Below are 17,618 nucleotides of genomic sequence, written 5' to 3'. Positions count from 1 at the left end.
TATATATAAATAACTGAATCACTTTGCTGTACACCTGAAACTAACACAACATTGTGAATCAACTATACTTTATTAGAACCTAATATTTTTTGAATGAACAACCCAGTATGTTAAACACACATAGATATGCATATTATTGTGAAATATTTTTTATGAAAATATGAACACTTCAGTTATGTGTGTGTTTCTACCCTTCAGGGCCTGAATAGAGAAAAAGGTAGAGAAATGTTGATTTCACTCTCTGCCTGACTGTGTGAGCTGGGACTTCAATCTTTTCCTGACCTAGGCACTCCTGGTTCTCAGGCTTTTAGACATGGACTAGAATCTACACCAACAGCTCTCTGGCTTTCAGGCCTTCCAACTACAACACAAGCTTTCCTGGATCTCCAATTCACAGATTGCAGATTGTGGGACTTCTCAACCTTCATAATCACATGAGCCAATTCCTTATAAGAAATCTCATAAAAGAGGGAGAGAGAGAAATGAGAGAGAGAGGGAGTAGGAGGGTCCTTTTGGTTCCATTTCTCTGGAGAACCCTGATACAGTCTAAAAATTATCAAAGCATAGATATTGCTATAATAGGAATTTCTGCTTACCTTTAAATTATACTGAATGTTTCTATTTTTCATATTATCATATTCACCACATAAATATAAATAACACTTCTGCTGAAACAAAAAAATGAATGCACATATATAATACAGTTGTTTGTGTGGGAATGTAGAAGCAAAACATTTAAGATATTATAATGATTAACACGATTATTAAAGTTAAAATATTTAGTTCCTTATCTATAAGAAAATCTATATTATACAGTAATAGGGATGAGCAACCTTCATGGAAAATTCATTATCCCCAGGATACTCTCAATATCTCTGCAAACATGTTCATGCTTATGATTACTCTTATGTATATGATCCTTGTTTTATATTTAAGAATACTTAGGCTTATAGTTCACAGTAACTTTCCCCAAGTTAGTAGCTAGTAGATGAAATCTAAGCAGTCTTGTTCTAAAGTCTGAATTTTATACTACCATGAAGCTTCAATATATAACCATTAAATCCTTTGAAATATAATAAACAGTCTAAAATGTGAAAATTTCTAAATATTTTTGGAAATCTATACAATATAAAAGTCATAAAAATAATGAGTGGCAAGTTATTTATTAAATAACACTATTTTTTTAAACTTAAAAAATTCTCTGTCCAGACTTCTAAAGAATTTGATTCTGGATATAATTGTTGTTCTCTGTTACAAAAATATGTAAGTTTCAACAGCCTTTTCCTAGCTATGTTGACAAAAATGTTTGGTGGCAGAAGGCACTTGCTTTTCACATGATTTAGCTCCAAAAACTTCTAATATGTTATGAAGCATAACAGCTTCCTCTTTATAAACTAACTGAGGTTGTTGATCTTTAACATAATGTTTAATTTAGCTATTACATTTATCATTTAAATTAATTTTTAATTGCTTTTGAAGAGAAACTTTAAAAATATTACCAATGAAAACAATCTCAAGGTGTTGTCTTTATCTATACTATCCTCAAAATAAAATACATTGCTAACATTCATGGTAAAATGTAATTTTTGTACGTAGAAAAAAAGTTTTGCTTACCTTGATAAGATGATTAAAATGACTTGATAATTATTGGGGGCTACTATGTTAAAAGTGAATGGAAGTTATTATGTAGAATTTTTTTTGTTTGTTTTTTGATGAGCAAAATAATACCTCAGTAACAGCATATAAATAATTTTAATTAAATTTAATTAAATATAACCTTCAACTAACTTGTTTCCTTAACACACACACATTAGCTTAAAATTAAAATTATTTTGGATGGTACAAAAATATTTAAAATTTGTCCATAAATCTCAATAAAAATATCAAATTTACAAAACAATTTGTATAAAGGAAATATGCCTTGTAGCAAATATGTAACTCCATCCAATTTGGAAATTTTTTTCTGTATATTTTTTCTTAAAACACCTTGTGGCAATAGCTGTCATTTTGCATTTTGGCTTTGTAGCGTGAAACACTCAAAAATTGTTTTCTTCATAGATCCTCTCTAGAAATGAGGATAGTTGTTAGTAATTTGAGCAGATTATTCAAGTCATAGGGCCCTATTTTTTCAAAAGATTTTGTCAAGAATGAATACTTTTAAACAAAGATAAAAACTTGTTTAAAATAACTCAGTGTTATAATAAAACAAATCTTTACACATTTTAGATAATTTTTTTGTCACTAACTTTTTTTTTTTTTTTTTTTTGCGGTACGTGGGCCTCTCACTGCTGTGCCCTCTCCCGTTGTGGAACACAGGCTCCGGACACGCAGGCTCAGAGGCCATGGTTCATGGGCCCAGCCGCTATGTGGCATGTGGAATCCTCCCAGACCGGGGCATGAACCCGTGTCCCCTGCCTCAGCAGGTGGACTCTCAATCACTGTGCCAGCAGGGAAGTCCCTGTCACTAACTTTTTTATTGTAGTTTGATTTAACCTCTTCCTTAATCCTTAGTGGTATATTTATTGCAGTATTACAGTATAACCTCTCTTAATGTCAAAAATTTATGAGGATTGGTACAAGTCTCTGGAATTTCAGCTTATTTTCACTAATATATGTGGGCATTCTATCTTAGGAGACATTCCTAGGGGTGTCATTATTCATGGTATGTTACAGAGATTTTGCTTCAAAACATGGACCCTACAGAAAATGGTTTCCAATACTAGCTCTGACTCTAATTACACATGACTTATTTTTTTCTGAGTTTCATGAATCTTAAATGTAAAATGAAAATGATAATTCTTACCTCACATCAAGATAATGTTTCTCCAGCACCTGACATAAAATTGCATTTAGTTTACCTTCACTTTCCTCCTCAAATCTTGTTCTAATTAATTTTTTTAATACATAATAGCTTTTTTCCTTAATATATAAATGAAATTTTTAAAATTATACAATAGGATAAGCATCATATTGGCCCTTAGAGAGGCAAGGAGCCTGTGTTTCTGGTTCATAAAATTCAAGGGACATAGCCTGATACTATCAGAGAAAAGATTAAAAAAAAGAATACCTTCAGATTAAATACCTGCATTTACTAAGGTGGTATATACCCCAAAACTTTGGGTTAAGAAAGTGAAGACAACAAACAAAATATAGGTAGAAAACAACTGATGTTATAATAATTGTGGTAGTAGAAAAATATGGCTAAGTCATTAAAAGTCTAGAAATAAATGAGTCAAATAGATTGAGTACTTTCACTAGGTAGACATTTCATATTGTTTAGTACTTGTCTCTGTGTAGTATATCTTGGTGATTTAGTAATATTGCCTGGATTCTTATATAGTTAGCTCTCAATTGCTTATTGGTGGAGGTAAGGGGGTATTAGCATGAGAGCATAGTCACCAGTCATAAATCTTGGAGAAAATAAAAGGAAGGGAGCACTAGTATAATAAGATAATAAGGAGAACAAGTTCAGAATGATGATATGAGGAACTTGGCACATCTTTTCCTGACAAAGCAAGTTTAACTGATGAAAATTATTAAAAACAAACAAACCCACAACCATTTAAAGTTTTTAGGAATTGTTCTAAAGGCAGAGAGTAAATTAAGAAGTATTTATCCAAGAAAATGTAAATCTCACTAAGAATAGCAAAAGTCTGTGATGTTTGAGCTATAGCCCACTCACTTCCCCCATCAGTTCATTGTAATGGAATCTGTAATCCTGGTAAGAACATTCAAGAGCTTGGTGCTCCCTCTTCTCCTACATACCAGACAAGAGATAATTTATCTCCACAGAAGGGGGAAGCTATCAAGTTTTCCCAATCCCACAGCTCTATTTTATGGAAATTCTATTCCAGCAAGATAATCTGAGCCATCCGGGACTCCTTTCTCCACCCAAACCACATTTATAGGGCAGAAACTGAGAATAATGGAGTCCCAATCATCCTTGTGTGCCTTACCCATAGTACATTGGTTCTACATAGGGAGAGTAAATCTGAGAAGACTGGAGGCTAATATTCTGGACCAGCAAAGAAATGGACAAATATCTGCACACCCAGATCCAGAGCAGCAGCAAAGACATTTTGACCAAAGGGAGAGGCAGGTTATAAGAACAGAGAGAGACTTTGGAAGTTCTTCTCAATAAAAATGACTTCATTTGAAAGAGTGAATGGGAATGTCAAAAACAATAGAGATTTTGGTGGTAGATATTTATGAGTAGGCTGGTCACTCTATGAGAGCTAACCATTAGACCATCTAGAAGTTTAACAGAGAGAACTAAAAGGAGGAACCCTCCTGAATTTGGAATGAACCCCAAAGACTGCAGTTTTAAAACTGGTTTAAAATTTCCCTTGTAAAGGACTAAATTGAAAGGGAGCAAAATTTGGAGCAATTTATGCCTTCAGGTAACTGTCAAAACAATAGAGCATGCAGTCTGCATTTAATGAAGACAAACAGCTGGGTGTGATACAAATAGAGACAGACTGCTTAACAGAAATATTTGAGGAGACAACCAAAGATAGCACAGCTACTCTAAGTGTTATCTCAGGGGACAGAGTACAGAACAGGTTTACTGATTAGAAGGAGCAACATAAGAAACTGATCTTGTAAGAAGAAATAAGCTACATTAAATAGTATATCCAAGTAGTAAGTGACTGAGCAAACAAAGAGCAACAACAAGCCATAATGGGGAGTGGGGGGGAGTATTGATTTTGGTACAATATATTATCTAAAATGTCCTGTTTAAAAAACCACTTCTTTGCAAAACCAGGGAAGTGTGATGTATACTCAGAAGAAAAAAAAAAAAAAAAGACAATAGAAATAGCCTTTGAAAGGGACCCAAAATCAGATTTAGTAAGCAAAGATTTCAAAGCAGCTATTGTAAACATTTACAAATATTTTCATTGAAGGAAACAATGCTTAAGAAGTAAAGGAAAATAAGAGAACATGAGTCAAGAGATCGAAATAATAAAAAGAAAAAATCAAATGGAAATTCTGGAATTGAAAATACAATAACTAAAACTTTTTTAAAAAGTCATTAATAGTGCCAAACAGTATGTTTAGATTGGCGGAAGAAAGAACAGCAAAATTGAGAATAGTTTAACAAAGCTTATGCAATCAGAAGACTAGAAAGAAGGAATAAAGAAAAATAAACAGAACCTCAGAATTATGGGATACCATTAAGTGCACTAACATATGTATAAAAGAAGTATGCCAAAAAGAAGTGGGAGGAAAAGAAGCAAAAAAGAATATTTGAGGAGTAAGGCTGAACACTTCGCAAATGTGATGAAATTATTAATCTACATATTTAAATCAAATCTAAGTGGATAAACATGAAAACATTCACCACCAGACATATCATAGAAAGAATGCTGGAAATCAAACACTGAAAAAGTAAGCCTTGAAATGAGCAAGAGAAAAATAACTTGTCACATACAAGGAAACCTCAATAAGATTGACAGCAGACTTATCAAAATCAATTGAGGTCACAAGACAGTAAAATGACATAGTCAAAATGCTGAAAGAAAAATAAAAGTCAAACAAGAATCTTATCAGCAGTTAAATTATCTTTCAATAATTAATGTGAGATAAAGACATTTCCAAACAAAAAAAATGGGGAGAAGTGGTTGCTAGAAGGCTCACTTTACAACAAATACTGAATGAATTTCTTCAGGCTAAGAACAAGTGACACAGAGAGCAATTTGAATCCACATGAAAGAAATAAAGAGCACTGATAAAGGTAATCATGCAATTTTAAGACAGTATAAATATATATTTTTCTTTATTTGCTAAAGTGGCTGTGTAAAACAACATATATATATATATATATATATATATATATTTAGCAATATATATGCATATAATCTATCCTACTGTCTTTTAAATATATCTTTTAATATATATATTTAAAAAATACATATATATATATATATATACTATTGGTCAAAATACATGCAGAAATTTAGTATAGTGTTTGATAATAGCCCAAAAGAAGTGAGTTGTAGAAAACCTGCACCAAATAAGGAAATAAAATCAGATGTTAACTTGAACTCTCAGTAACAAATTAAGAGAACAGGAAAGCGTAAATAAGAATGTTAATATAAACAAATAATATATTGGGTTGGCCAAATAGTTCATTCAGGGTTTTTCTGTAACAGCTTACAGAAAAATCCAAACAAACTTTTTGGCCAACAATAAATATATAAATATAGACTTGTTTATTCTCTTCCTGGATTAAAAAATAATGCAAGATCCAACTTTGTGCTTTCTAGAGGAGACACACTTTAGATTCAAAGACACAAATATAATAAAATTTAAAAGGTTTTTAAAAAATATGTCAAATAAACAGCATCCATAAGTATGGCTGTATTGATCAGGCAGAATAAAAAAAAATCTTTTAAAGCAAAAAGTTCTTACAGCAAAGAGGGACATTTTATGATGATAAAACGTCAGTCAATCATGAAGCTATAAAGATTATATACATATATGCACCTAACAAAAGAGTCACAAAATACATTAAGTAAATTCTAAGAGAAATAAAGGAATATTGATAATACAATAATGGTTATAGTCTTCAGTACCATACTTTCAATAATGGAGAGAAAACTAGGTAGAAGATTAATAAAAATAAAGACACCTCAAACAAAACTATAAGTGAAATAGACTTAACAGACATCTATAGATAATTCTACCCACTCCCCCAAGCAGTGGAGTATATATTCTTCTCAAGTGCACATTGAGCAGAGGACAGTCTCCAGGATAGACCACACACTAGAGCACAAAACATTCCTGAATAAATTTGAAAGAAATAAACTCATACTAAATATGTTATCTGACTACACTGCAATGAGATTAAAAATCAGTATAATAAGATATTTAGAGAATACACAATATGTGAAAGCTAAAGAAAACACACTGCTAATCAGTAAGTTAAGGAACTCACAAGAAAAAATAGAATGTACTTTTAGACGAATGAAAATTAAAACACTATATACCAGAAATTATGTGATGTATATAAAACAGTGATTATAATTAAATTTATGTGTGTTAATGACCTTATTCAAAAACAAAAAATCTGAAATCAATAAGCTAACATTTCACCTAAAGATACTGATAGAAGAGCAAACTAAGTCTAAAGCAAGAAGAATAAATAATACAGCAGAAATTGGTAAAAGAGAGAATAGAAAATTAAATGAAAACAAAAGTTAGTTCTATGAAAAGATCAACAAAAATTGACAAAGTTTTAGCTAAACTAAACAAGACAAAAAGAAAGAGGAGACTCAACTGATTAGATCAGGAATGAAAGAGAAAGCATCGTATTGACTGTATACATATGAAAGACATATTAAGAGAATAACGTGAGAAAATATATGGCAACAAAACAGAATTTGACTGCAGAAACAGACTAAAGAAGATATAGAAAGTATGAATATGTGTAAAACAAGTAAAGAGATTGAATCGGTCATTAAAATTTTCACACAAGGAAAAGACAAGGCTTAGATAGATTCACTTGTGAATTCTAACTCAAATTTAAAGAAGAATTATTATTAATTCTTTAGAAAGTTTTCCAAAAAGTAAAACAGGAGTGAACAAAAATAAATGTCTACACACAAACTTTTACACAAGCCTTCACAGCATCAGTAATCATAAAAGCCAAGAAGTAGAAACAACCGAAGTGTCCATCAGCTGATCAATAGATACAAAAAATGCAGTATATACATGCAATGGAATATATTCAGCAATAAAAGAATGAAGTACTGACACATGATTCAGTATGAATGAAACTTGAAAACACGCTAAGTGACAGAGCCCGCTATAAAAGTTCACATTTTTTTTATTCCATTTATATAAAATGTGCAGAATAGAGAAACCTGCTGAGAGAAAGTAGATTAGTGGCTCTCTGGGGCTCAGGGCTCAAGAGATATTGTGAAATGGGAAGTCACTGCTAATAGTCATGGGTTTCTTTTTGGGTTGATTGATAATGTTCTAAACTTAGATTGTGTTGATGGTTGCCTGACTGAATGTAAAAAAATGAATTGTACATTTTAAGTGAGTGAATTGTACAGCTCCTGAAACATGTCTTAATGAGAGGAGTGTGGGGGCAGGGAGAGAGAGAGAATGAGAAAACAGCAGAGGACATTTAGAAAAAGTAGACCTTATAACAGATCTATCTATTATTGTGTGATGTTTTACTAAACCATTTTATTTCTCTAACGGTTTAAGTTTCCTCAAGCACTCATTAATTGAAAGAAAATTTATAACCTCTTTATAGAGAAGGATAATACGAGAATATCAACAGATGAGGGGTTAACTATAGCAGATGACATTTGACAACCATTCTTTGAATATGAAATTAATTCCATAGCCAAACAAATTAATAAACTGGTGCTTGAATTTATGAATGTATGACCCACATAGTCCTCTCTCCTTTCCTACTCTCATGCTTTAAGGAAAAGATGTTTTTCTTTTCTTTTTTTTTCAGGGGAGGATAGTGTTGAAGCATGTGGTTTACAACTGAGGGCAATTCAAGGTGAGATGCAGGTGAAGGGGACACTAAACAGCTAAATACCTTGAAGAAGCTGATTGCTGATAGATTTTAGAAATGAAATTAACACTAGAGAAAACTGTAGGTATTGACAAATTTCAGTCAGCATGAACTAATCATGCTATTGGGATTTTAGGTGACCATCACTCCTCCAAATCAAAGAAAATTACTTCCTGGTGTTCTAACTACTGATTCCAAGTGCTGGTAATGACAAGGGAAAACTGCTTTATTATCTTTCTCTCCAATCACTCATTAAGACTAAAAGTAAAAATCCATGTATTAATATTCATCCTTCTTACTTTACAAGGACATAAACTTAAGTTTAAGAATGTTCCAAGGTATGGGACTTCCCTGGTGGTCCAGTGGGTAAGACTCTGCGCTCCCAATTCAGGGGGCCTGGGTTCAATCCCTGGTCTGGGAACTAGATCCCTCATGCATGCTGCAACTAAGAAGTCCACATACCACAACTACCACAGTGAAGATCTCACGGGCCACAACTAAGACCTGGGACAGCCAAAATAAACAAATAAATTAAATAAATAAATTATATATATATATTTAAAAAAGAAAAGAATCTCCCAAGATACTATAATTGCTGACTACATTGCTGGCATATGTGTATAGGACACTAAAAAATTCACTCTTTCAGCAATTTTTGGTTATTTCCCTAAAGTGCTTCTTTCTTGTAATATTAAGCTTGTCTACTCAGGAAAAAAATAAAGAAAGAAAGAACAGAATGTATCAGGCATGTAACCCACTGAATGATTAGTAAAAATGGAATCCTAATTACCCTGAAATAATCATTCTAATTTCTTCTTTAAATCTCAACAGATGTTACAACAACATCTTGTCCCCTCCCCAGGAATAAGATTGACATTTTCATCAAACCTCTTCCATTATGTATTTCTTTCAGTAATAGTTCAGCATGAACAACAGCAATAACAACTCTGTCACATTTCTCTCAGCATAGGTAGCCAATTGGTAATTTACCTTCTGGTTACAATTGTAGTATTTAAAAATATTTTGATGTAAAATTCATTATTTTGTATAAAAGTCCTGTTTTTTTCTCCTAGAAAAATATCTCTGAAAATAGTTTTAATCTATTTAACCTTATTCACTAAAGTGTACTCTTTAGAAAATCCCATAGTGTTAGGCTATTATACATACAGGATAAATTAAAAGAAAAAAGTAAAGATTCATCATGACACCTTGTAAGATTAGCCTTCATCTTATGTTAAGAATGAGTAGCCATTAGTGTCTGGCCTTAAATTTAGGTCTTTAATCTAGAGTTTATTTTTGTGTGTGGTGTTAGGGAGTGTTCTAGTTTCATTCTTTTACATGTAGCTGTCATTTACTGAAGAGACTGTCTCTTCTCCATTGTATATTCTTGCCTCCTTTGTCATAGATTAGGTGACTGTAGGTATGTGGGTTTATCTCTGGGCTTTCTATCCTGTTCCTTTGATCTATATTTCTGTTTTTGTGCCACTACCATACTCTCTTGATTACTGTAGCTTTGTAGTATAGTCTGAAGTCAGGGAGCCTTATTCTTCCAGATCCATTTTTATTTCTCAAGATTGTTTTGGCAATTCGGGACCTTTTCTGTTTCCATACAAATTATAAAAATTTTTGTTCTAAACCTGTGAAAAATGCCATGGATAATTTGATAAGGATTTCATTGAATCTGTAGATTGCTTTGGGTAGTCGAGTCATTTTCACAATATTGATACTTCCAATCCAAGAACATGGTATATCTCTCCATCTGTTTGTGTTGTCTTTGATTTCTTTCATCAGTACCCTCTAGTTTTCTGAGTACAGGTCTTTTGTCTCCTTAGGTAGGTAAACATAGGCAGAACACACTTTGACATAAGCCACAGCAAGATCTTTTATGACCCACCTCCTAGAGTAATGAAAATAGAAACAAAAATAAACAAATGGGACCTAATTAATCTTAAAAGCTTTTGCACAGCAAAGAAAACCATAAACAAAATGAAAGACAGCCCTCAGAATGGGATAAAATATTTGCAAATGAAGCAACTGACAAGGGATTAATCTCCAAAATATACAAACAGCTCATGGAGCTCAATATCAAAAAAACAAACAACCCAATCAAAAAAGTGGGCAGAAGCCTAAATAGACATAACAGACATAACATAGAAGATACAAAGATGGCCAACAAACACATGAAAAGCTGCTCGACATCACTAATCATTAGAGAAATGCAAATCAAAACTACAATGAGGTGTCACCTCACTCTGGTCAGGATGACCATTATCAAAAAATCTACAAACCATAAATGCTAGAGAGGGTGTGGAGAGAAGGGAACCCTCCTCCTCTGTTGGTTGGAATGTAAATTGGTATAGCCACTGTGGAAAACAGTGTGGAGGTTCCACAAAAAACTAAAAAGAGAACTACCATATGACCCAGCAATCACACTCCTGGGCATATACCTGGAGAAAACCATAATTCCAAAAGACACATGTACCCCAATATTCATTGCAGCACTATTTACAATAGCCAGGACAAGGAAGCAATTCAAATACCCATCAACAGAGGAATGGATAAAGAAGATCGATACATATATACAATGGAATATTACTCAGCCATAAAAAGGAATGAAATAGTGCCATTTGCAGAGATGTGGATAGACCTAGAGACTATTATACAGAGTAAAGTAAGTCAGAAAGAGAAAAATAAATATCATATAATATTGCTTATATGTCATATATGTCATATCTAGAAAAATGGTACAGATGAACTTATTTGCAAAGCAGAAATAGAGACACAGACACAGAGAACAGACCTATGGATACCAGGGGGGGAAGGGAGAGTGGGATGAATTAGGAGAATAGGATTGACATATATACACTTCTGTATATAAAATAGATAATTAATGATAACCTACAGTACAGCACAGGGAATTCTACTAAGTGCTCTATTGTGACGTAAATGGGAAGGAAATCCAAAAAAAGGGGAAATATGTATATGTATAGCTGATTCATTTTGCTGTACAGCAGAAACTAACACAATATTGTAAAACAGCTTTACTCCAGTAAACATTATTTTTTATAAAATGAATGAGTAGTCATTAAAGGTTTTAAAGCACAAAAGGGATATGACCATTATGTGCTTTCAAGAAGTCACTCCTGGGTTTCCCTGGTGGTGCAGTGGTTGAGAGTCCGCCTGCCAATGCAGGGGACGCGGGTTCATACTCCAAAAAAAAAAAAAAAAAAAAAAAAAAAAATAGAAGTCACTCTTTCTACATTTTGAGAAATGGATTAGTCATATCAGAAAATTGATTAAAGGTTATGTTAATAACTCAAATGGCAATGATTGGGCTTAGATGAATATGTGTAAGTGAAGAAAAATAATAAATGTATTAAAGGTGTAATTGAAAGAAGTTTTTATGTTATGAGGGAATCAGAGAGGGAGGTTCAGAGAATAACACTAGGTGTCTGGATTATGCAATTCAAAAGATGATGGTTCATCCACTGAGATGATGATCCACCCTGAATAGTAGTTCCAGGGTGGAGATAGTGAAAGTGTGAATCATGAGATCACTTTTGGACAATTTGAATGTGTCTTTGAGACATGTATCTGAGGATATGAAAGTAATTTGAACCTCAGAGAAGAGTTATATGGTAGATATAAAATTGGGAGTTAATAACAGGTAGGTTATGACTAAAGTCTGACAAAGATGTAACGTGTACACTACAGAGTTAAGTGACTTGAGAAAGAACCCTCCTCACCTTGTGAAATATTAAGTTTTAATGGAAACATTAAGTGCTTCAGTATCATGCTGACTAATGAGGAAATGTTCATGATGGGGTGGGCAGCTAAAACAGAAGACCAGTAAGAAAAGAAGCTCTTTTAATAAACTTAAAACATTTCAAAACAAATGTAAATTTGCCTAAAATTTGTAAAGATATTAGTGTTCCCATATACCCCAAACCCTGTTTCTCCTATAATTAACTATATTAGTACGGATCATTTGTCACTCTTAATAAACTAATATTGCTGTATTATTATTAACTAAAGTCCATACTTTATTCAGATTTCCTTAGGTTTTACCTAATGTCATTTTTAAGCACCAAGATCTCATCTAGGATACCACATTTGATTTAATCGTAACTTCTTAGAGTTCTTTCCACTGTGTATGTTTCTCAGACCTTCCTTGTATTTGATGATCTTGACAATTTTGAGAAGTAGTTATCTGTTATATTTTTGAATAACTGTCAATGGGATTTTATGATGTTTCTTCTAGGATTAGGAGGAAGACCACAAAAGGTAAAAAGCTATTTTAATCAAATTATCCCAATGGTCAATACTATTAACATGACTTCTCCATGTTGATGTTAAATTTGATCACCTGACAGTGGTAGTATTTGTAAAGTTTCTCTGACATAAAGTTACTTTTTCTCCCTCTTAACATACTATACTATTGTCAAGTATGTCACTATACGAGCACACACTAAACAAGTGAGGAGTCATGCTTTACCTTCTGGAGGGTGGAGTATCTACATAAATTATTCAGAATACTTTTGCATGAAAATATAGTCATATGGATATTTATTTAAAATTCAACATTATTGATATGATCATATGATTTTGCTTCTGTAGTCTGTTGACATAATAGATTAAACTACATAATTGATTTTCACATATTCAGCCAGGCTTATATACCTGGTACACATCCCACTTGGTGTGTAATTTTTTATACTGTATTGGATTCAATTTGTTAGTAATTTGTTGAGGATTTTGGTATCTATATTCATGAAGTATATTAGTCTGTAATTTTCTTTTCTTGATTTATATGTGATTTTGATATTAGGGTAATGGTGGACTCAGAATAAGTGGGAAGTATTCCCTCTTTTTCTATCTTCTGGAAGATAGAGAATCATTATAAATTCACCCTTAATTTTTCAGTAGAATTCACTAGTGAACTCAGCTAGATCTGGTTCTTTATGATTTGAAATGTTATTTGTTATTTATTCAATTTCTTTGATAAGGGTCTATTCAAATTATTTCTTCCTTTGTGAATTTTGGCACATTGTGTCTTTCAAGGAATTGGTCCATTTCATCTCAGGAATCAAATTTGTGGACATAGAGTAGTTCATATTTTTTTTTATTATATTTTTAAGTCCAGGAGGTCTGTAGTGATGTCTCCTTTTTCATCTCTAATATTAGTAATTTGTGTTTTCCTTTTTTTCTTAGTTAGCTTGGATAGATGCTTGTAGATTTTATTGGTCTTTTTAAAGAACCAGATTTTAGTTTGGTTGAATTTTCTCTATTGATTTTCCATGAAATTCAATATCATTGATTTATGTTCTACTTTTTAGTACTTTAGTTCTCTCTGTTTAGTTTGGATTTAATTTTCTCTTTTCTTCCAGTTTCAAAGGTGGAATCTTAAATTATTGATTTTAGGCCTTTTATCCTTTCTAATATATGCTTTTCAGTGCTATAGATTTCCCTCTAAGCACTGCTTTCACCGAATCCCACAAATTTTAATATTGTATTTTTTATTGTCACTTAGCTCAAAATGGTTTAAAATTTATCATGATATTTCTTTTTTAAATCATTATTATTTAGAAGTATGTTTTTAATCTCTAAGATTTGGGGGGCTTTCTTTTATTGACTTCTAGTTTAATTCTATTGTAATCTAAGATCAAACATTGTACAATTTCTATTCTTTAAATTTTATATGTTTCATGCCCCAGAATGTGGTCTATCTTGGTAAATGTTTCATGTGAACCTGAGAAGAATGTGTAATTTTCTTTTATTGAATAAAGTAGTCTATAGATGTCAATTTTAACCAGTTAAATGATGGTGTTGCTGAGTTCAACTGTGTTCTTACTGATTTCTGCATGCTGGGTCTGACCATTTCTACTAGAGCGATGTGAAAGTCTCCATCTATGATAGCAGATTTATTAATTTCTCTTTGCAGTTCCATCAGTTTTTGCCTCATGTATTTTGATATTCTCTTATTAGATACATACACAATAAGGATTATGATTTCTACAAGAATTGACCCATTTTTCTGTAATGTCCCTCTATATCCCTTATAACTTTCATAGTTCTGAAATCTATTGTTTGAAATTAACATATCTAACCCCTCTTTCATTTGATTAGAATTTGCATGGTATGTTTTTCTCCATCCTTTAACTTTATCCATGTGTGTCTTTATATTTAAAGTGATTTCTTGTTGACAATATATAGTTGAATCTTGTTTTTTGCTCCATTCTGACAATCTCTGTCTTTAATTAGTGCACTTAGATCACTGATATTTAAAATTATTTTTCATACAGTTGAGTTAATATCTACCACATGTATTACTGTTTTCCATTTGTTTCCCTTTTCTTTGTTCTTATTTTTGTCTTCCACTGTTTTTCTGCCTTTTATTTTTTTAATTGAGATCTAATTCCATTTTGTCTCCTTTTCAGCCTATTAGTTATGTTTTTTAAAAACATTTTGAAAACTTTCCATTTACCATTGGGTAGTATTGGCAACTTTGTTGAAGATAATTTGACTGTATACACAAGAATTTTTTTCTGGGCTCTCTATTCTGTTCCATTCCTCTATATGCCTGCCTTTATGCTATCACACCATTGTGATTACAGCTGCTTTGTTTTATATTTTGAAATCAGGTATGTGAGTCTTCCAACTTTGTTGGAAGATTGTTTTAGCTATTTGGGTCCCTTGACTTTTTATATGAATTTTAGGATGGATTTTTCCATATTTGCAAAAAACGCTCTGGGGTTTACATAGAGATTGCATTGAATCTGTAAATCACTTTGGGCAGTATGGGCATTTTAACAATATTAATTCTTCCAACCCACAAATGTGGAATGTTTTTTTCATTTATTTATACCTTCCTTGATTTCTTTGAGCAATGTTTTCCATTTTCAGTGTACAAGTCTTTTGCCTCTTTTTTTAAAAAAAAATATTTCATATTGGATTATAGTTTATTAGCAATGTGTCAGTTTCAGGTGTACAGCAAAGTGATTCAGTATACATGTATCTGTTCTCTTTCAAATTCTTTTCCTATTTAGGTTATTACAGAATATTGAGCAGAGTTCCCTGTTCTATACAGTAGATCCTTGTTGGTTATTTTAAACATAGTAGTGTGCATATGTTAATCCAACTCCCAATTTATTCCTCTCCCCCCACCACCACCACATTTGCCCTTTGGTATCCATAAGTTTGTTTTTGAAGTCTGTTTCTGTTTTGTAAATAAGGACATTAAGGACATTTGTATCATGTTTTTTAAGATCCCACATATAAGCATTATCATATGATATTTGTCTTTCTTTGTCTGTCTTACTCCACTTAGTATGATAATCTCCAGGTCCATCCATGTTGCTGCAAATGGTAATATTTCATTGTTTATATGTACCACATGTTCTTTATCCATTCATCTGTCGATAGACATTTAGGTTGCTTTCATGTCTTGGCTATTGTAAACAGTGTTGCAATGATTGTAGGGGGGCATGCATCCTTTCAAACAATGTTTTTCTCCAGATATATGCCCAGGAGTGGGATTGCTGGATCATATGGTAGCTCTATTTTTAGGTTTTTGAGGAACCTGCATACTGTTCTCCATAGTGGCTATACCAGTTACATTCCCAAGAGTGTAGGAAGGTGCCCTTTTCTCTACACCCTCTCCAGCATTTTTTTTTTTTTTGTAGACATTTGATGGTGGCTATTATGACAAATATGAGGTGATATCTCATTGTAGTTTTGATTTGCATTTCTCTAATAATTAGCAATGTTGAACATCTTTTCATGTGCCTCTTGGCCATCTGTATCTTCTTTGGAGAAATGTCTATTTAGGTCAATCCACTTTTTGTTTGATATGTTTTTTGATATTGAGCTGCTTAAGCTGTTTATAAATTTTAGAGATTAATCTCTTGTGGGTCACATTGTTTGCAAATATTTTCTCCCATTCTGTGGGTTGCCTTTTTATTTTGATATTTTGCCTCCTTGGTTAAGTTTATTCCTAAGTATTTTATTCTTGTCCATGATATTGTAAATGGGTTTTTAAAAATTTATTTTCCAGATTGGTCACTGTTAGTGTATAAAAACACAACTAGTTTGTATTAGTTGTTGATTTGTATCCTCAAACTTCCAAAATCACTTATTAGGTTTAACAGTTTGTGAGTGTTTGTGTGGGATCTGTAGGGTTTTGTAAGTACAAGATCATGTCATCTGCCAAGAGAGGTAATTTTACTTCTTTCTATCTAGTTTGGATATTTTTTTTTCTTGTCGAATATTTCTGGCTATGATTTCTAATACTATATTGATTAGAAATGGTACAAATGGGAATCCTTGTTTTCTTCCCAATCTTAGAAAAAAAAATTTAGTCTTTCATCATTGGCTATGATGTTAGCTGAGGGTTTCGCATATATAAACATTTATATACTGAATTTCCTTCTATTACCAGTTTTCTGAATTTTTTATCATAAAGTGTGCTGAATTTTGTCAAATGTTTTTTCAGAATCAATTGAGATAATTATGTGGTTTCTTACCCTAGATTCTGTTAATGTGATGTATTACATTAATTGATTTTCCTATATTGAGCCATGCTTGCATGGTATAAATCCAATCCAGGTATAAATCTAATTTGATTATGGTGTATAATGATGTTAATGTGCTGTCAATTTGTTTTGCTAGTATTTTTTGAAAATTTTTACATCAATATTTATCAGGTATATTGGTCTGTAATTTTTTTTTTCCTGTTGTGTCTTTGTCTAGCTTTGATATTAGGGTAAAGCTGACCTAATAGAATGAGTTGGGGAGTGTTCTTTTTTCTTATATTCTTCGGAAAAGTTTGAGGAGGATTTATGTTAATTCTTCTTTAAATGTTTGGTAGAACTCTCCATTGAAATGATCAGTCTCTGAACACTGATTTGGGAGTTTTTTTTTTTTTTTTTTTTTTTTTTACAAAATGAAGGCTTGTGGCAGCCCTGTGTTGAGTAAGTCTACTGGTGTCATTTTTCTAACAACATTACTTTTAAATTAAGGTGTGTACCTTGTTTATTTAGACGTAATACTATATGCACTGGGAAACCAAATAATTCTTGTG

Source organism: Neophocaena asiaeorientalis, unplaced genomic scaffold, assembly GCF_003031525.2.
Source record: "Neophocaena asiaeorientalis asiaeorientalis breed wild unplaced genomic scaffold, Neophocaena_asiaeorientalis_V1.1 scaffold367, whole genome shotgun sequence".
Classification (NCBI taxonomy): Eukaryota; Metazoa; Chordata; class Mammalia; order Artiodactyla; family Phocoenidae; genus Neophocaena; species Neophocaena asiaeorientalis.
Note: the sequence above shows the minus strand (reverse complement) of the source record.